Raw genomic sequence first — 21,647 nt, forward strand, 5'->3', positions numbered from 1 at the left:
GCAGGAATGGATAATATGCAGTGTTGGTGAAGGCTGTGGGGAAACACTCTCATACATGATTTTCTGTACAAGTGCACACATTTTGGAAGGTGAGTGAGTTAGACCTAGCAGCATGCTTACCCTTCAACCTAGAAATTCCAGTTCTCAGAATCTGAATACTTGTTCAAATGTGCCAAGTTAAAGCCCAAGGATTTTTCATTGCAGCAGTATTCGTAGTAGTGACAAATGGAAAACAACTTCATGTAAACTAATAGAGGACAATTTGTGGGAAAAATAAGAAGTTAATATTTTTTGAGAACTTACTAGGTACCAGTCAGTGTTCCAAATACTTTACATGTATTAGCTGATTTAATCCTCACAACAACCCTTCTTTGTCCATTTCATAGGTGAGGCAATTGAGGCAGAGAGCCTAAGTAACTTGGAAAAAAAAAAAAACGGATTTGAAATAGTATGAGTAGCTTGATTTTACTTTTAGAAACCAACAAGAACAATTCATGTATGTGTGCATGCACATGCGCACACGCATTTGCATGGGAAAATTGTGGATACGGAGGAATCTGATAATAGCTCTGGAAAGTGAAAATTGGGAAGGAGGATTTTCTCTTTCTACTTATATACTTTTGTATTATTGATATTTTTAAAGTAAGCGTTAGTTTTAGAATTTAAAAACAAATAACATTAACACCTAAAAATTCACCTGAATGCATTATGTTTACATGATTTTGTTCCATTTCACTGACTGAAGGGTTTGTTGTGGTTGTAGGAAGAAGTTTTATTCCAGGGCAGAATGAAGTGTGCATTGTGTAAGAACTACATTGAGACTGAGGTTCTAGCTTGGCTTAAGGGAGGAAAAGAGTGTGGGTGGCAGAGGAAGGTGGGGAAATCAGAGGTTGGGAGCATAGACAGGATTTTATCAGAGAAAAACAGAGAGCAGACCCGAAACACCCTCAGGGCTGAAAGAGACCCCATAAGAAGTCTAAAAGCCTGCTCTCCACCCTCCTAATAGCCCTCCTAAAGGCATACGGCCACATTCAGGGTCATAGTCCAGTTCCCTTATTCTCTCCTTGAGAGGTACAGTGAATTTTACATGCATTCAGCAGCCTGACCATTTGGGAAAATGCCTAATTATCCTTATTATTCCTCCAACCAGTATTTATTAAGCTTCCCCTATCCCAGGCACTGGGAACCAGTTACCTGCCATCAGGGAGCTTATACTCTGATACAGTTATTGAATGACTCACCTTCAAGGTGATCTTCTTTGGCTGTTCCTCGTATTCTCTTTATTTTTTAAAAATTTTTTTTTTTTTAACATTTATTTATTTTTGGGACAGAGAGAGACAGAGCATGAACGGGGGAGGAGCAGAGAGAGAGGGAGACACAGAATCGGAAACAGGCTCCAGGCTCCGAGCCATCAGCCCAGAGCCCGACGCGGGGCTCGAACTCACGGACCGCGAGATCGTGACCTGGCTGAAGTCGGACGCTTAACCGACTGCGCCACCCAGGCGCCCCTCCTCGTATTCTCTTTATAAGCTCACACATAATCTAGAGTTTGCTTGAAGGGTAATGAGTTAATGATTTGACGAACCATAACAATCAACAGACTGAAGAGGGCATAGGAGTAAGTCAAGATCATTTCAACATCCGAAATGCGTTTTTAAGAAGATAGTTTGGAGGAGGTAATGGCTTTCTTAATTCCAAGTAATAAAATATTTATTTTTTAGATAGCCATACTCAAACCCAAAATCATTTATGTGATGGCTAAACTTTAATATGTGCTCAACTAGTTATGTTCATGTCAAAGTAATTACTGTTATAATCATCTAAATACATTTTTTTTTCTTTTTTTGGAAACTGCTTCTGTAGTGACAACAGGTCTTTTCAGCTTCATCATCCAAACTCTGAAGGCCTTCTCCATCACCACCTACCTGGTGCCTCATCTGCTGGTCTCTCTTTTGGGGCCACAGTTACCACCAAAGAAGGCATAGGAAGTACCCAAAACAGGATTCACCTAGTTCAAGTAAGAGTATATGTTAACAAGTTCAGGATAAATATGGATTTAGATGGCTTCTTAGTTGTCTGAGCCATGGGTTAGGGTTTTAGGCAGCTGAAGGTTTTTGTCCCTTTTATAGGAAGAAGTTACTCTTTTCTTAATTTTCTTATCCTTCTATGGATTTCTTTATTATTATTATTTGAAGTTTATTATACTCCCATAAAAATGTGAGGACAGGTGGTGCAGAGGCTGTAACACCCCATCTGTGTCACCTTGAACCATCTCATTGTCTCAGGAAGGAATCCTCCCTCCAGGAAGGCTCTGGGTCCTGTGCACACAGAAAGGGGACAATTCACACTTTAAAGTTCCTATAATAAATAAGAAAAACAAGGATGCATATTCTATGTTTGGTCTGTGTAAATAGCCATGCTGCAACCTCTACCAGAAAAAAATACTTTTGTGATTTGGATATTTGAATTGGGCGTGTCGTGTAATAGTCTTTAATCAAAACTACATATGTTCAATTGCCCCCAAACTAAGTTATAAAGCTCTTGGGAGCAAGGATTATGTCTTGTTCTAAAAATACCTTTCTAGACTATAAAGAATTGATGTGTCCTAAAGGTTGCTGGCAGACCACTGTTCCAGAGGCCAGAGGGAAGAAATATCACTGGTCTGTCCTTTTGCCTTCAAGAAACTCCTCAGATCATCAGAGGTACAGAGCTGGGCACATTAATCTCAAGGCCCAGTTGTATGGGATTTTTTAACTCATGTACTTAAGATGCATTAGTAAAATGTCCCATAGTGAATGAATATCAACTAGCTCTCCAACATCAGAACAAGAAATGAATAGTAGAAAAGCTGGAGCTCTCTTTATGAGCAGAAGACTTTACAATAAATCCCTCCAATTCAGGTGCTGTTTTTTCCCCCAAGCAGTAGCCAAATGAGGGAGAGAACAAAGTAGAAGCAGATACTCTCAGTGTCTGTGGTCTTCAGATAAATCCAAACTGTGCTCTTGAAGTCATGCCCTGGGTTGACTTTGAGGGCTTCCTCTCCCAGCTACCTCCATAGAGTCTGTACCCAGAAAGCTTCTGTTGGGATCTTCAATGTGAACAATCACAGCACTTCCAGTTGATACTTGACAGGTCTGTGCCTACCTCTACCTGTACCAATCAGGAGCTTCCTACCCTTCACTTTCAGGGTGGATCCTCTGTGTTCCTTGCTTTTAGGAAAACATTACTAAAGGCCATCCACCCAGCATGGATTCCACACCACAGGCATGATGATGAGCGTCTGTATTTGCTAAGGAACTACCTGGAGCCCTCCACAGAGCAGTCCATGGGAAGCTTGGGGTGAGTCACAAACCACTACACAATAGAATGAACATTGTCTTTACAAGAGGAGCAGAGATGCTTGAACATTTTTCTCTGAGGAAATAGGTCAAAGGGCTTGGCCTTTCATCTGTATGATCCATGCCTCTCAAGCAATGTTAGCAAGTATTATCTATCCCTATTTACCAGGAAAGGAAACTGAGGCAGCCAGCCAGAGAATAAAGTGAATTTTCCATATGACTATTACCTTCTTGGCCCTATATCAGTTGTTCCTGATCATTTTAGAGTAATGTATGTTTCACTAGCATATGCTCATTGAATCAGTCCGCATGGGTAACTGATGCAATTGCAATGTTATTGGAATGGTGTTTGGAAATATTACAGCTTTAAAAATCTTTTAGTTATGTACTTACGGCTAGCCAAAAAAAAAAAAAAAAAAGCAATGACCTTTGGGTTGTTTTTATTTCATTGTGGCTGTTACTGCTACAATTGTTATTTTAGGATTAATGCTTAGGAAATCATAGACTCTTAGGAATTAGGAAAAAATCATTTATGACTTATAAACTTACATTCAGTTGAAATGCCTTAAAACTTTTAAAGTGGTATTTCCCCCTTTTGCCTTTTGGAAACTTTAAAATTCTATTAAATTTCATATATGCATTCTGTTCTTTTAAGATATTTTTAAACTTCTATTATTTGAAAATCTGATGAATGTTGCCTTCTATGTGATATGTCCTTAATTAAAATATTGAACACAATAAGCCAAGCAAAAAAAAACAGGAGAAAATTAACCAACATTGTTAACATTGAGCTGTTGTTCAGTCAAGTACAAACCCTTCTGTGGTATTATGCATTTAGATTTCTCTATCCCCTCCAAAGACCAAGCACAGACTCTGTCAGATGCCTTGTGAAATCCCTGTGCACTGTGTCTACAGCACTGATGAGTTTCTCATTCTAGAAATCTCATCTCAAAAAGGGAATGAGGCTAGTTTTCTTGAGTACCCAGTCTCCTCTTTGGGACCACTGCTCTAGGCCCTCTCATCAATAATCCATTCCAGAAGAGCTCCAGAAAGTTGCCTGGGAGCAAAGTCAACTTCAGCGAAATCCATCTTTTTGGAAACCAGGAACAATAGTTGCCTATCTCCGGTGTTCTAGCACTGCTCTGTTTTCTGTGATGTCTCAAAAAGATTACTCACCATGGTTTCACAATCTAATTAACAAACTATGGTAAGGTCAGAGGACATAATTCACCTTGATTAATCTGACCACTTGAACAAATTTAAAAGCCAAGTGCTTTCTTAGAATCTCCACATATCCTGGGCTTCAAGTCTTTTTTTTTTTTTTTTTTAACTGTGCTTGTCTGATCCTTTCAGTTTACAAAGCATTCCTTTGGTGAGAAATACGGAAGAAAAAATAGGAATAAGACAGTTCTGCCTTCTGACTTCTGTAAATATTACTCTATCTTCATTGAGCAGTATATTTGGTCTCTGTTTGATACATTTTATGGTTGATAGTGTTTTCTGCAAAATATATCTCTTAGACAACTTGACACTGCTCTGCATCACACTTTAGCCTCTGTTGTCAGTTTGCCCCATTACTTCCATCATTTGTTCATGTCCTTTCTTTATCTTTGCTAGTCAGAGTGCAGTCTGGTTACAGTGCCTTCCTAATTCCTTAGTTCTTCCTCATTTACAATTACATCTTCCAAATTTCATTTCTGAGAGCTTCCTGTGTATTTTGTGCTATATTTTCTTGTTATAGTTTCTGGTAAATGGGAGAAAGTCCATCATTGTGCTGTACTTTCTGAAACTGGCTTTTTATAATATAAGCCTCCAGCCCTGAATAACAACGTTAATGTTCTTCTCTTTCTCATGTTATAAACCCAAGCATGTTCTCCCCAAACATTTTGTTACAGGCTCTATGGTTAGCTTGACAGCCACCCCCCTCATTTATTCCCCTCATTTTTGAGCCAGAAGAGAACCTTTTCTATCCCCTCTTCTTTAGAAATGGTAGAATTTTTCAAACCTGGGTAATTCCCAGCTGTATCCTTCCTCTGTTCCAGTTTTTTAATTTGCTTTAGGGAAGCCCCATCCATTCCTTTGGTTGGACCGAGTGGCCTGTGTTGTCCACCCTGGTGAGAGCTAGATGTTGGTTCAACTGGTAAGATGGGGTCAGAGGTGTGAAGAGATCCCATATTGGGGCTGCAAAGGATGCTTCAGACAAAGGAAGCTAGGTTCAATAAGGCAGGAGTAGAATTCTCAACATTTAGCCAAAAACTGAGGACCTGGAGACAGATCTAAAAATCCAATAAAGGCCAATAAAGGGGAGTCAGGTTAAAAAGACACTAAGTAAAGAAGAAGTAGTGAATCTAGACAGTTACCGTCAGCAAGCACTGTGTGTAGGCACATTTCTGTTCATTTCTCTTTAAGCTCTCACCCAAAAAGTTTCTATCCTCTTCTTTCCTTTGAGGTTCCTGGATTTCCACTCATGTTTATATTTCATGAGTATATGGTCTCTGCCTTCTTTGTTAGTTGTTTTGGTTTTTTTTTTTTTTTTTTTTTGTCAGATACTATTAGTGGGTCTCATCGCTCTAGGTTTTTGGTGATGTCTGTTAGACAACAGCATCATTTTTTTAATTATTATTATTTTAATGTGTATTTATTTTTGAGAGCGGGTAAGAGGGCATGAGCAGAGAAGGGGCAGAGAGAAAGGGAGACAGAATCCAAAGCAGGCTCCAAGCTCTGAGCTGTCATCACAGAGCCCGATTCAGGGCTTAAACCCACAAGCTGTGAGATCATGACCTGAGCTGAAGTCGGACACTTAATTGACTGAGCCACCCAGGTGCACCGACAACAGTAGCATCATTGCCCCCAAATTGCAAGTCCTCTTTTCTTTATCACCCATAGTCTGTGCTTTCATATCTAGATATCACCATAAAAGCTAACTTTACTGAGTACTTTCTGTATACCAGCCATATACTATGGCAGTTACTATGTGCCAATTGTGCAGATGACAAAACTGAAGTACAGAGTGCTTAAGCTATTGCCCAAGATCACATCACTAGCAAGTGGAATAGTCAGGATTGGAACCCAGGCAGTCTGGTTGTAGAATCTGTGTTCTTTTTTTCGGGGGGGTGGGGGGAGGGAGCTGCATTTTGCTTTCTTTTTTTTTCATAAAATTTATTGTCAAATTGGTTTCCATACAACACCCAGTGCTCATCCCAACAGGTGCCCTCATCAATGCCCATGACCCACTTTCCCCTCCCCCCCACCCCCCATCAACTGTCAGTTTGTTCTCAGCATTTAAGATCTCTTATGGTTTGCCTCCTTCTCTCTCTGTAACTTTCCCCACCCCTTCCCCTCCCACCTGGTCTTCGGTTGAGTTTCTCAGGATCCACATATGAGTGAAAACATTTGGTATCTGTCTTTCTCTGCCTAATTTATTTCACTTAGCGTAACACTCTCCAGTTCCATCCACGTTGGTACAAATGGCCAGATTTCATTCTTTCTCATTGCCAAGTAGTCTTCCATTGTATATATAAATCACATCTTCTTTATCCATTCGTCAGTTGATGGACATTTAGGCTTTTTCCATAATTGGCTATTGATGAAAGTGCTGCTATAAACATTGGGGTACAAGTGCCCCTATGCATCAGCACTCCTGTATCCCTTGGGTAAATTCCTAGCAGTGCTATTGCTGGGTCATAGGGTAGATCTATTTTTAATTTTTTGAGGAACCTCCACACTGTTTTCCAGAGCGGCTGCACCAGTTTGCATTCCCACCAACAGTGCAAGAGGGTTCCTGTTTCTCCACATCCTCACCAGCATCCTGTAGTCTCCTGATTTGTTCATTTGGCATGAGGTGGAATCTCAGTGTGGTTTTGATTTGTACTTCCCTGATGAGGAGTGACGTTGAACATCTTTTCATGTGCCTGTTGGCCATCTGGATGTCTTCTTTAGAAAAGTGTCTATTCATGTCTTCTGCCTATTTCTTCACTGGATTATTTGTTTTTCAGGTGTGGAGTTTGGTGAGTTCTTTATAGATTTTGGATACTAGCCCTTTGTCCGATATGTCATTTGCAAATATCTTTTCCCATTCCGTTGGTTGCCTTTTGGTATTGTTGATTGTTTCCTTTCTGTGCAGAAGCTTTTTATCTTCATGAGGTCCCAGTAGTTCCTTTTTGCTTTTAATTGCCTTGCCTTTGTGGATGTGTCAAGTAAGAAATTGCTGCGGCTGAGGTCAGAGAGGTTTTTTCCTGCTTCCCCCTCTAGGATTTTGATGGTTTTCTGTCTCACATTCAGATCCTTTATCCATTTTAGTTTATTTTTGTGAATGGTATAAGAAAGTGGTCTAGTTTCAACCTTCTGCATGTTGCTGTCCAGTTCTCCCAGCACTATTTGTTAAAGAGACTGTCTTTTTTCCATTGGATATTCTTTCCTGCTTTGTCAAAGATTAGTTGGCCATACTTTTGTGGGTCCAATTCTGGAGTCTCTATTCCATTCCATTGGTCTATGTGTCTGTTTTTGTGCCAGTACCATGGTGTCTTGATGATTACAACTTTTTAGTAGAGGCTAAAGTCTGGGATTGTGATGCCTCCCGCTTTGGTCTTCCTCTTCAATATTACTTAGGCTATTCAGGGTCTTTTGTGGTTCCATACAAATTTTAGGAGTGCTTGTTCTAGCTTCGAGAAGAATGCTGGTGCAATTTTGATTGGGATTGCATTGAATGTGTAGATTGCTTTGGGTAGTATTGACATTTTAACAATATTTATTCTTCCAATCCATGAGCATGGAATGTTTTTCCATTTCTTTGTATCTTCTTCAATTTCCTTCATAAGCTTTCTATAGTTTTCAGCATACAGGTCTTTTACATCTTTGGTTAGGTTTATTCCTAGGTGTTTTATGATTCTTGGTGCAATTGTGAATGGGATCAGTTTATTTGTCTTTCTGTTGCTTCATTATTAGTGTATAAGAACACAACTGATTTCTTTACATTAATTTTGTATCCTGCAACTTTGATGAATTCATGTATCAGTTCTAGCAGACTTTTGATGGAGTCTCTTGGGTTTTCCATGTATAGTATCATGTCATCTGCAAAAAGTGAAAGCTTGACTTCATCTTTGCCAATTTTGATGGCTTTGATTTCCTTTTGTTGTCTGATTGCTGATGCTAGCACTTCCAACACTATATTAAACAACAGTGGTGAGAGTGGACATCCCTGTCGTGTTCCTGATCTCAGGGGGAAAGCTCTCAATTTTTCCCCACTGAAGATGATATTAGCTGTGGGCTTTTCATAAATGGGTTTTATGATGTTTAAGTGTGTTCCTTCTATCCCGACTTTCTTGAGGGTTTTTATTTAGAAAGGATGCTGAATTTTGTCAAATGCTTTTTCTGCATCGATTGACAGAATCATCTGGTTCTTTTCTTTTATTAATGTGATGTTTCACATTGATTGATTTGCGAATGTTGAACCAGCCCTGCATCCCAGGAATGAATCCCACTTGATCATGGTGAATAATTCTTTTTATATACTGTTGAATTCGATTTGCTAGTATCTTGTTAAGAATTTTTACATCCATAGTCATCAGGGATATTGGCCTGTAGTTCTCTTTTTTGCTGGGTCTCTGTCTGGTTTAGGAATCAAAGTAATGCTGGCTTCATAGAAAGAGTTTGGAAGTTTTCCTTCCTTTTCTATTTTTTGGAACAGCTTGAGAAGGATAGGTATTATCTCTGCTTTAAATGTCTGGTAGAATTCCCCAGGGAAGCCATCTGGTCTTGGGCTCTTATTTGTTGGGAGATTTTTGATAACTTATTCAATTTCTTCACTGGTTATGGGTATGTTCAAATTTTTTATTTCTTCCTATTTGAGTTTTGGAAGTGTGTGGGTGCTTAGGAATTTGTCCATTTCTTCCAGGTTATCCAGTTTGTTGGCATATAATTTTTCATAGTATTCTCTGATAATTGCTTGTATTTCTGAGGGATTGGTTTTAATGATACCATTTTCATTCATGACTTTATCTATTTGGGTCCTCTCCCTTTTCTTTTTGAGAAGCCTGGCTAGAGGTTTATCAATTTTTTTTATTTTTCTGAAAAACCAAGTCTTGGTTTCATTGATCTGCTCTACCGTTTTTTAGATTCTATATTGTGTGTTTCTGCTCTGATTTTTATTATTTCTCTTCTTCTGCTGGGTTTAGGCTGCCTTTGCTGTTCTGCTTCTATTTCCTTTAGGTGTGCTGTTAGATTTTGTATTTGGGATTTTTGTTGTTTCTTGAGATAGGCCTGGATTGCAATGTATTTTCCTCTCAGGACTGCCTTCACTGCATCCCAAAGCATTTGGATTGTTGTTTTTTCATTTTCATTTGTTTCCATATATTTTTTAATTTCTTCTCTAATTGGCTGGTTGACCCATTCATTCTTTAGTAGGATGTTCTTTAACCTCCATGTTTTTGGAGGTTTTCCAGACTTTTTCCTGTGGTTGATTTCAGGTTTCATAGTATTGTGGTCTGAAAGTGTGCATGGTATGATCTCAATTCTTTTATACTTATTTTTTTTTTAATTTTTTTTTTCAACGTTTATTTATTTTTGGGACAGAGAGAGACAGAGCATGAACGGGGGAGGGGCAGAGAGAGAGGGAGACACAGAATCAGAAACAGGCTCCAGGCTCCGAGCCATCAGCCCAGAGCCTGACGCGGGGCTCGAACTCCCGGACCGCGAGATCGTGACCTGGCTGAAGTCAGACGCTTAACCGACTGCGCCACCCAGGCGCCCCTCTTTTATACTTATTAAGGGCTGTTTTGTGACCCAGAATGTGATCTGTCTTGGAGAATGTTCCATGTGCACTCGAGAAGAAAGTATATTCTGTTGCTTTGGGATGCAGAGTTCTAAATATATCTATCAAGTCCACGTGATCCAATATATCATTCAGGGCCCTTGTTTCTTTATTTATTCTCTGTCTAGATCTTCTATCCGTTGTTGTACATAGAGTATTAAAGTCTCCTCAAATTACCACATTCTTACCAATAACATTGCTTATGTTTGTGATTAATTGTTTTATATATTTGGGGGCTTTCGAATTCAGTGCATAGACATTTATAATTGTTAGCTCTTCCTGATGGATGGACCCTGTAATTATTATATAATGCCCTTCTTCATCCCTTATTACAGCCTTTAATTTAAAGTCTAGTTTGATATAAGTGTGGCTACTCCAGCTTTCTTTTGACTTCCAGTAGCATGATAGATAGTTCTCCATCCCCTCACTTTCAATCTGAAGGTGTCCTCAGGTCTAAAATGAGTCTCTTGTAGACAGAAAATAGGTGGGTCTGATTTTTTTATCCATTCTGACACCCTGTCTTTTTGTTGGGGCATTTAGTCCATTTACATTCAGTGTTATTATTGAAAGATATGGGTTTAGAGTCATTGTGATATCTGTAGGTTTCATGCTTGTAGCGATGTCTCTGGTACTTTGTGGTCCTTGCAACATTTCACTCAGAGTCCCTCTTAGGATCTCTTGTAGGGCTGGTTTGGTGGTGATGAATTCCTTCAGTTTTTGTTTGCTTGGGAAAACCTTTACCTCTCCTTATATTCTGAATGACGGACTTGCTGGGTAAAGGATTCTTGGCTGCATATTTTTTCTGTTCATCACATTGAAGATTTCCTGCCACTCCTTTCTGACCTGCCAAGTTTCAGTAGATAGGTCTGCTACTTCCCTTATGTGTCTACCTTTGTATGTTAAGGCCCGTTTATCCCTAGCTGCTTTCAGAATTCTCTCTTTATCCTTGTATTTTGCCAGTTTCGCTATGATACGTCATGCATAAGATTGATTCAAGTTATGTCTGAAGGGAGTTCTCTGTGCCTCTTGGATTTCAAGGCCTTTTTCCTTCCCCAGATCAGGGAAGTTCTCAGCTGTGATTTGTTCAAGTACACCTTCAGCCCCTTTCTCTCTCTTCTTCTTCTTCTGGAATTCCTATGATACGGATATTGTTGTGTTTGATTGCATCACTTAGTTCTCTAATTCTCTCCTCATACTCCTCGATTTTTTTTATCTCTCTTTTTCTCAGCTTCCTCTTTTTCCATAATTTTATCTTCTAATTTACCTATTCTCCCCTCTGCCTCTTCAGTCTGCACTGTAACTGCCTCCATTTTATTTTTCATTTCATTTATAGCATTTTTAAATTCATCATGACCATTTTTTAGTCCCTTAATCTCTGTAGCAATAGATTCTCTGCTGTCCTCTATGCTTTTTTCAAGCCCAGTGATTAATTTTATGACTATTATTCTAAATTCTTGTTCCATTATATTGCTTAAATCGGTTTTGATTAATTCGGTAGCTGTTGCTACTTCCTGGGATTTCTTTTGAGGAGAATTCTTCTGTTTCATCATTTTGGCTAGTATTCTGTCCCCTATTCATTTTAAAAGCTTGTTGTATGCTCTGCACCTGCGAGCACTGCTATATTGAAGGAGAGTAATACACTGTACAGGGCCTGGCCCTTCAGGAGGTGTTTTTTCAGGGATTGTTACCTGCTCTGTGTTGTTGTAACTTTGGTTATTTTATTACCCTACTTGTAGAAATATTTTGGACCCTCCACCAGATGTGCTTTGATTTGTTCCTGGAGTAGCCCTGTAAAGGAAAACAGATCGACAAACAGAGGACAAAAACATGCAAACACACAAACAAATAACACAAATAAACAAAAACAAAAACCTAAAGACTAAAAACAAAAAACCCAAAAACACTGACTACAAGTAAAGAAGAGGGTGGAGGCGGTGCTGATGGTAGAGCACATACAAAGAGAGAAATGACAGGAGTGAGGGTGGGAGGGGGAGAGGAGAAAAAATAAGCATTGATTAGGCAGAGAGACTAAAAGGCTTAATCCAGAGAGAGAAAGGAAAATAAAGAAGGAGGTGGGGAAAATGAAATGAAGATAAAGTTACTCATACAGAGAAACTATATGGCTTGATTATTTCAGAGAGAAAGGAGTGTAAAGAAGGTGTAGAACATGTATCAAGACAATGGATTAAATATGTCTGTTTAGACAGACCAATAATCAGAGTAACCAGCCTAGTGGAGGGAAGAGATAAGGAGGAAAATTGGGGGGAGGGGGGCGTGGAATATATCTATATATCCAGAATTGACCTAGAGTTAATCCAGGCAGCGCTGCATCGCTTGTAGGTAGTAGCTGTCTGCAGGGTCTGTCCTGCTCCGGTGCATGTGCTGCAAAGGGGTGTGGTTTGGCATTATCTGGACCCACCTCCACTATGGGTCCAGGAAGTGATCCCTGAGGCCCTGCCTTGTTGGGGGGGGGGGAGTGGGGCGGAAATAGTGATTTCCCCCCCCCCCCCCCCAGTCTCTTCTCCATGGAGCCAGACCCGGTGAACTCAGTTTGAGTCATCTTCACTGTGCTGCGGGCGCAGACGGGTGGTCCTTCTCACTCCACCAACTTCCCTGACCCTGCGCTTGGCTACGATTCAAAGTCCCACTCATGTGCTCTGGCCCTGGGGAAACGCCTCTCAGAGTGGTGATATGTGGTCCCGGCTGGCTTTGTCTGTGCCACAGCCCTTCAGGGAGGGCTGCCTTCTCCTGCTGCGCACTGAACTGCCGCCCTCGCCGCAAGCCCCTGGGGTGGCAGATGCAGGCAGCCTTTGCGTTTTCCCACGGCACTGCAGGGAAACTGTGTGGCCTTTTCCTTCTGCAGACGACACCCTTGGCCCAGCCGCTGCGCCCGGCGTGGCGGACACAGGCAGGTTACCTACTATCGCACAGCCCTCCAGGGAGGGAACCACTTTCTCCAGCTGCAGACTGAGCCTCTAACCTACCACTGCACCCAGGCCTGGCTCCCCTCCTCCCCAGGTGCGCGAACAGGGAGCCGGCCCCAGTCCAAAGAAAGCCCCGCAGTTAGAGATTGGATCCCTCTCAGTCTCAGTCCGAGGTCTTTCTCCTCTCCAGATACAGTCTCACACTTCCCTAGCCGCTCTTTCTCTTCCCTTTGTCTTTCCGCAGAAGATAGAATCTGTGTTCCTAACCCCCTTCTCGGAATCTATTTGTTTTCCTGGTACCATTTTCTTTGTTATTTTTCCTGGAGAATCACCAGGACCCCCTTTATTATTATTACTTCCCTTCACCCAATGTAACCAGTATCCTCTTTAGTTTCATATTTTGGAATATCATGTAGGTAAGTTTGTGTTTGCTTTTTGTTTGTTTGTTTTTAAGTAGGCTTCACACCCAACACAGAGCACAACTTGGGGCCTGAACTCACCACCTGAGATCAAGAGTCAGATGCTTAACCAACTGAGCCACCCAGGCACCCCTCATCTAGGTAAGTTTTTAGTCTACTAATTTACTTATTTCTTTCTCAGATTTATTCATGTGCCCTTCTATAAGCATTAGTTGAGTTCCTTCTGTGTTGTGAGCTGTGTGACCATGGTTCTTACCCCTAGGGAGAACCAGTCCCTGATTGGGACTGATTAATGACTGATTAATCAGGGACTGATTCAGGGACAATTAATATCTTTAAGCAGTTGATGAATACAGAAAATTTTGTGCAAAATGTGTATATATTCACATGTGACTTTGAGGACATATTCACATAACTGTTACCAGATTCTCAGGAGTCTGTGACCCCCCTCCCATAAAGATGAGAATCACTGGTCTAAAGAGACACAGAAATCGTTATAATACCGTGACACCCTGATTAGATCTAGGAGCTATGGTCCCAAACATGCTTTCCCAACCTTACGAGAGGTACTTCCTCTTTGACTGGGTCAGTCCTTCCAATGTTATATGATTTTTTAATATCATCTGGTGACTGACGGGAACTTTAAAGGGTCTGGGATTTTACTTACAAACTAACAAGTTAGGCTGATGCAGTTTGATGATGCTAGCAGAAAACACAAGACTCCTGAGTCAGAGGCAAAAGACTATGTTCTTCACAGCAATAGCATCGCTAGAGTATTAGCATTTCCAATTAGCTTTCCGGGCCCCAATTCCCACAAAGCAATGTGGTGAGGGCCAGTTGACACCTGGAGGTGCCATGGGCCACATATAGTAGAGGAACCCTGAGATTAAGGAACTCAAATCTTTTATAATGGGTGGTAAGCCTCCCAGAAGGTGATGTTATCTTATTAACTGAACAGTAAGCATTGCTGCTAATTCCTTCACAGGGGGACAGTCTTCCACACTGCTCACTATACCCACATCCTTGAGAAGGTAGTTTGAAACCAAAGCATGTGCCTCTGCTCATGCAATGTACTCATCTTCAGCATGTGACTTACTCCCCTCTAGGGGTTTCCTCAATCCCTTCCCTTCCTCCTCACTGATTTTCTGCTCTGCATCCTTCCACAGAGTGCACTCCAGAACTGTATCCTGAATGTCTTCTGAGGACACTAGTTCAATCTAGAAAAACTACCAGGATTTTGTATATGGTTTTTTGGAGGGAGAGGGGCTCCTAGTTATGAACAAGGGAGACACACCAAGGGCAGAGATGTGGCCTTTGGGTTGAAATATTGTGCGTTTCCTTCTACCTAGGCAATTACTGCTGCTGACCTGAACACAGACCCATTGTGGAAAGTGGGGAAGGTTTTAGTCCTGGGAGTGTGAACAACTGATAGCTGCCGGGCTAGTACTTCTATGTTAAATAGCAAAGCATCACACCCATTACATGAAATTGGTCTTCAAGGAAGCACAATATTGTGCATTAGACTCAGAGGTTTACCATTTTGCCCATCGCAGTGAGGGTAACTAGATGTTTTTCTCAGAAATAGAGACAAGTACCACCTTAATGGCTTCTTTGAAAGTGAAGGTTATAAAATAGCATATTCTAACTGAAAACGGATTAGACCATCTTCCTAATATCTAGCTTGGTGATGAGGAGAAGCAGAGAAGAGTCTATTTCTCACACTGCCATTTCAGCAGAACATTTTATGGAATCACAGCCAAAGTAAAACATTTTTGTGAAATAAATACCTGTCTTCTCTGAATCCAGTTCCATCTTTGATTAGTACTAATGGCCTATGAGGAAGAGAGGACAAACCGTTTTCATCTTTCATGTTGTGTGGAATCGGTAGCCACTAAGCATATGTAACATCCATAGAGCATTAGCGTCAGACCCTCCTCTGCCCACTCCCTACACGCACACCCCAAAAAACCTATGGTAAGTAGCTAGTAAAGACTATATGGAATTATTAATTTAAAAAATACATTTTTCCTTCAAAAATATACCTCATAAGCTGCAGAAGTTATATAGCCAGAGATGTTTGGATTCCAAAATTGTTGAAAAAAAAAATAAAAAGGATGTGGAAAAGTGAGAACAAATTCAGATGATGCCCAAGGGTCCATGCAAGGAAATATCTAAAGAAAAGACCAAGGAATGGAGACTAGAGAACTATGTAAACAAAATTGACATGAATAATCCATGTAAAACATTCGCTACAGTACACAACAGCTATAAATATTAGTATTACTATTTACCTGAGCTGGGGAAGCAAGACAGATTGCAGTAATATGTGTTTATTTATTTGTTCATTCATTTTTCAAGTCATTTATTCATTCATTATTTGTTTGAAATTATGTGTCCTAGAATTTAGGTACCTTACATTGTCACCTGCATTTCAGTTTCACTTTCTTCATGAATTTAAAGATTACTTGAATCAACTTACTTAGCTAGAACTCTGTAGTCAGATAAGCAAAGAGGAAAGACCTGTGCCAGATTCCAAGGCAGAAATAGATTCAACAGAAGGAAGAACCCCTCAGGGTAACAAGCCCCTGGGGTCAGTGGCAGCCTGGAGGGCTACTGTTCTAACTCAGGAGGCTCCAGGGCCTTTCAGTCTTCTCTTGGGAACCCTGCTCCCCATGTCTGTCTCTGAAAGGGTTGTTTTGAGCATTACATGCCTTAATGAATGGGAAGCACTGTGCTGTGGTAGACAACCAGGAAATTATAGTTGTTATTAACAATTACAGGTAATGCAAAGTTAGGTTTTATTAGCATGAACTTCATTATCAGAATGCACTGCTTCAAATTCTATTCTTTAGCTATATAATTTGATAAATTATTTGACCTTCCTAAGCCTCTGTTTCCTTATCTGTAAAAGATTATGATCATGAGGATTAAATTATATCATGTCTGTAAAGTGCAATACATGAGACTAGCACATACTGAGTGCTAAATATAACGTCTACTACAATTAATACAGCTACTATTACCACTGCTACTACTATCATCATCATTATTATTATCATTATTAACACCTCTTTTGGGGGGCACCTGGGGGGCTCAGTCAGTTGAGCATCTGACTTTGGTTTCAGTTCAGGTCGTGGCCTCCTGGTCGTGGGATCAAGTCCCATGTTGGGTTCTGCCCTGAATGTAGAGCCTGCTTAGCATTCTCTCTCTCCCTCTCACCCTGCCTCTCCCTGCCTTTCCCTGCCTTCTCAAAATAAATAAATAAACTTTTTTTTAATACTTCTTTTGGTATTTAACAACTCTAGGATTCCTGCTTTGCCATCCTTGTTTTCTTCAATAGAGTTATATTGCTGTCAAATGAATGGGGGAGGGAAATGTTGTTTGGGTCAAGAAGAAAAGAAACCCGAGAACAAAGCTAGTGTGTCTTTCCTTCTGTCTCCTTTAATCTGCAGCTTCCCATATTTGGTATATCGGGATGAACCTGACCAACAGGGCTTGGGATGCTGGTGGGACCTCGTGAAAAGCACATGTTCTTCTCCCAGGGCTTCTACCCCTTCCCTTCCGTTGGCCCTCAACCACCACAAACCCATCTTCCTGGGAGGAAGGAATCCTGGTGTCCCCAACTTTAGGAAGACAGGACCTCACTCAAGTCCCAGCCCTGAAACTTTCCAATTTGGATTTAACTTCCTCCATGGTATAATTGGGATAACACTTTGAGGAAGCTGTTGGGAAGACTAGATGATACACATAAATGAGGTACATAAAGTCCCAAACACAGTGGCAAGCACATAACAGTTGCATAATAAATGCCAGTTTTTTCCTAATAGCTGATGTTCAGAATTGTTCTTAGAACCAATCTTGGAAGAGGTTTATTATATACTAGAGTTTTTGTCACAATGTTATTTATAATAGTAAAAATTAGAAATAACTTAAATGTTCAACAATAGGGGATAATTTCATTTTTTTAATGTTTATTTATTTTTTTAATGCTTATTTATTTTCATGAATTTTAATTTATTTTTTAATTTATATCCAAGTTAGTTAGCATATAGTGCAACAGTGATTTCAGGAGTCGATTCCTTAATGCCCCTTACCCATTTAGCCCATCCCCCCTCCCCCAACCCCTCCTGTAACCCTCTGTTTATTCTCCATATTTATGAGTCTCTTCTGTTTTGTCCCCCTCCCTGTTTCTATATTATTTTTGCTTTCCTTCCCTTATGTTCATCTGTTTTGTATCTTAAATTCCACCTATGGGTGAAGTCATATGATATTTGTCTTTCTGTGACTAATTTCGCTTAGCATAATACCCTCTAGTTCCATCCACATAGTCGCAAATGGCAAGATTTCGTTCTTTTTGATTGCCGAGGGATACTCCATTGTGTGTGTATATATATCTATATATATATACAGATATATATCTAGATATATATATCTATATATATATACAGATATATATATAGATATATATATCTGTATATATATCTGTATATATATACACACACACCACATCTTCTTTATCCATTCATCCACCGATGGACATTTGGGCTTTCCATACTTTGGCTATTGTTGATAGTGCTGCTATAAACATGGGGGTGCATGTGCCCCTTCAGAACAGCACACCTATATCCCTTGGATAAATACCCAGGAGTGCAATTGCTGGGTCGTAGCTGGTAGTTCTATTTTTAATTTCTTGAGGAAACTCCATACTGTTTTCTAGAGTGGCTGCACCAGTTTGCATTCCCACCAGCAGTGTAAAAGAGATCCTCTTTCTCCGCATCCTCGCCAATGTCTGTTGTTGCCTGACTTGTTAATGTTGGCCATTCTGACAGGTGTGAGGTGGTATATTATTGTGGTTTTGATTTGTATTGCCCTGATGATGAGTGATGTTGAGCATTTTTTCGTGTGTCGGTTGGCCATCTGGACGTCTTCTTTGGAGAAGGGTCTGTTCATGTCTTTTGCCCATTTCTTCACTGGATTATTTATTTTTTGGGTGTTGAGTTTGAGTTCTTTATAGATTTTGGATACTCACACTTTATCTGATATGTCATTTGCAAATATCTTCCCCCATTCCATCAGTTGCCTTTTAGTTTTGCCGATTGTTTCCTTCACTGTGCAGAAGCTTTTTATTTTGATGAGGTCCCAATAGTTCATTTATTTATTTATTTTTATTTAAATGTTTTTATTTATTTTTGAGAGAGAGCATGAGTGAAGGAGGGGCAGAGAGAGAGGGTAATACAATCTGAAGCAGGCCCCAGGCTCTGAGCTGTCAACACAAAGCCTGAGGCAGGACTCGAACTCACAAGCCATGAGATCATGACCTGTGCTGAAGTCAGACACTTAACTCACTGAGCCACTGAGGCGCCCCAGCAATAGGGGATCATTTAAATAAAACATCGCATACCCACACGATTGGAACTTAAGCTATCTTAAAAAATCTTTTTTGTGTAATATTGAATTTGAAAATAAGAATGATATAAGTACAAAAAATTTTAACTGAGCACTCTGACACCAAATTTGTAAGGAGAAAATTGTTTATATATACAATATATACACAGTGAGAATAAAAATGGAAGGAAATATGTATAACATTAATAGTTCTCTTTGTATGGTTGCATTTTGAAGTTATTTTCTAGATTTTACAGCAACTGTACATGATTTTTTATATGAATGTGCATTAATTTTATAACCGCACATACAAAAAAAAAATTTTAACGAAACCAAATTCCTATGGACTAGAAACACATTCCCTCTAAAAACCAAGTTCCTTAGTTTCTGGCATAGATTGGAAAAGGGAGAGGAAAAATTTAAAGATTGGCATGACTGCTTACCTGGTGACCACCAAATATCACTGCCGGGCTGTCAGGAAAGAGCAGACCTGCCCCTAGCATTTGCAAGACCTAAAGCAAGAGTTCTAACAGGAGATGCCCAGTTCTCTTCTCTTCCTGCCCAGCTCTGTCCTGCACTAATGCCATCACAGACTGGATACCCAGCTCACATGTCCAAGTCCCATCCACCCCCCAAACAGACACCTCTTGGCCACCACATAGGCTTAGGGGTAAGTTCCTAGTTGCACATCTACCCTGTCTGGGAGGAGGGACCAGACCAGAGGCCAACATGGGCTCTGGAGGTGGGTTTGGGGCCTTTGAGGTAGTGTGTCCCCACAGCTTGTGGCTAGAAGATGAGTACTGGCTGAGAGTAGAATGTCCCTTTGATCCCGAGGACTCCTAGTCCCTTGAGGAAGGGGTGTGGCAAAAGAGGGACAGAGTTGGAACCCAAAGCAGAATTCCAGTGACCTGAGGCCTAAGGACAAAGTTGGGAATGGACTCCTGGAAGCCACATTTGATGTTTCTGACATGATTAGAAATATAAATAAGAATGAACTCCAGATAGCAGTTTGTATGCCTAAAAGATAACGTTACAGAAAATCTAATAAAGTGCTTAATTTAACCATTACTCATTCTTCAGCTGTAATTTTCCCTCCATCACCTTCCCGCATAGTGTCAACTAATCATGTTTAGTTCCTGTTAGAATGTAGACTTCTCAGTAGTGAACTTCCCTGGAGCTCCACCAGCCTGCAGACGGAGCTGCGTTCCGCGATTCCCCAGGCCAGCTCTGTTTTAGAAAGCCATTTCCCTATTCCAACTGAGCTCTGCTTTCCTGTAATTTCCATATACAGGATGATATTGGGCAAATCTGTGTCCTCTGTGTTTCTCCCAGACGCAGCCAGCTCTCTTCCCCACTTCCCTTCTGTACTCATCCTCCTGCCTCTTGTCTCCCTTCCAGCTAAATTCTTCTCATGTACTTTCTTCACTTAATGTCTCATCCATTCCTGAGATTCCAGGGAACATCTCCATAAATGATTCCCAAATCCTTTTCTACCTCTGCTCTCTCCACCATTCCCTCACATCCCTAATCCTGAGCTCATAGTAACCAGTTTCTCCCCTTACTCCTATACCTACATGAATGGTACCACCCTTTTTTGTTTTTTCTCCCCCATAACCAAGGTGTCAGATTTTTGCAGGCACTGGTCCTCAAGCTCACCGTTTGCTTTTCCTCTGTACTTGCACTGCCTTGGTCCAGACTGTCTTCATCTGCACTGAGATTATTACAAATTCTATACTTGGTCACCTTCCTCCCAGCACTTCCCCATACAACCCATCTCATGTCAGGGTTCCCAAACTTCCCAGGATTACTTAGGAAGCTTTTAAAAAATGTGATTGCCTATTATGTTTTACTGGATTGGAACCTTGTGTGGTATGGGCCCATCAGTAGCTCGGAATTTTTATGAGGCTTCCCTGGTGACAAATACAAAGTCTGCAGGTCTCCTGTTGGGAACCACTGCATATCATGGTCAAATTAATCTTCCAGAAATATTGGCTCAGAAATGCTGAGTGGCTCCCACTAGCCCCAAATACTATCGCAAATCTGAATCCTGCCTTTTAAAACTTTCTGTAGCCTGCTCTGACCTGCCTCATACACCATCTCCTTCTAATCCCTTGCCTGTAGTCAAGGCCATCTACTTGATTTCTTCCTAACACCTTGTGAACAGCCTCCCAGCCTCTGGTCTGAATTCCCTCCTAGCCCCTCTTCCAGGAAGCCTCTACTTGTCTTCACTTGCTCCCTGAGTGCCCAGGGAGTGTGCTGTTTGCACCACCCTTCTGACACTTGGCTTCTGCTGCCCCTAATTGCAGTTCAATGTTGTCCAGCTGGGCCCAGAGCTGGGCAGGAGCAGGTATTTAGCAGCTTCCAGTTTCTTCCCTCCCCACCCCCTACCACTGCCCATCTCAGCCAGAGTAAAATTAAGGAGCTAATCTGTCTCACATAACCTTGTGCTCCTATCACCCAGTCCAGGGCCTTTCAAACAGGGCAAGTGCATAAAGTTAACTTTTAACTTTGTTTTTTACCAAGAGACTAAAACATTAATTGTTTTTTCTTAAGGCTTATACCAAATTGTATAAAAAAGGATTTCAGCTCTCGCACCCAATCCAGAAATGTATATTTCCACCTCAGCTAACAGTATGTTCTTTTTCTCCTGATTTATTTCTCTTTTTATGCTTTCAGTGAGGGAATAAACAGTCCCATCGGCTCATCCCCAGTTGATACTTTCCAGCATCTTTTACTCCGATATCTTAACCTGAATGTCAAAAGGAAAATGTGA

At 40.7% G+C, this 21,647-nt stretch overlaps 1 long non-coding RNA gene across 1 annotated transcript; it reads left to right on the forward strand.

Annotated features, from left to right (window-relative positions):
* The first annotated feature begins 1,515 nt into the window (after positions 1 to 1,515).
* LOC147578619 (uncharacterized) lies at positions 1,516 to 13,585 on the forward strand. The gene is made up of 3 exons (XR_015255431.1): positions 1,516 to 2,017; positions 3,188 to 3,339; positions 13,528 to 13,585. It is a non-coding gene; the product is annotated as an uncharacterized LOC147578619 (long non-coding RNA).
* The last annotated feature ends 8,062 nt before the right edge of the window (positions 13,586 to 21,647 follow it).

Source organism: Puma concolor, chromosome C1 (assembly GCF_028749965.1).
Source record: "Puma concolor isolate L17-30 chromosome C1, mPumCon1.1.hap2, whole genome shotgun sequence".
In the NCBI taxonomy this organism is placed as follows: Eukaryota; Metazoa; Chordata; class Mammalia; order Carnivora; family Felidae; genus Puma; species Puma concolor.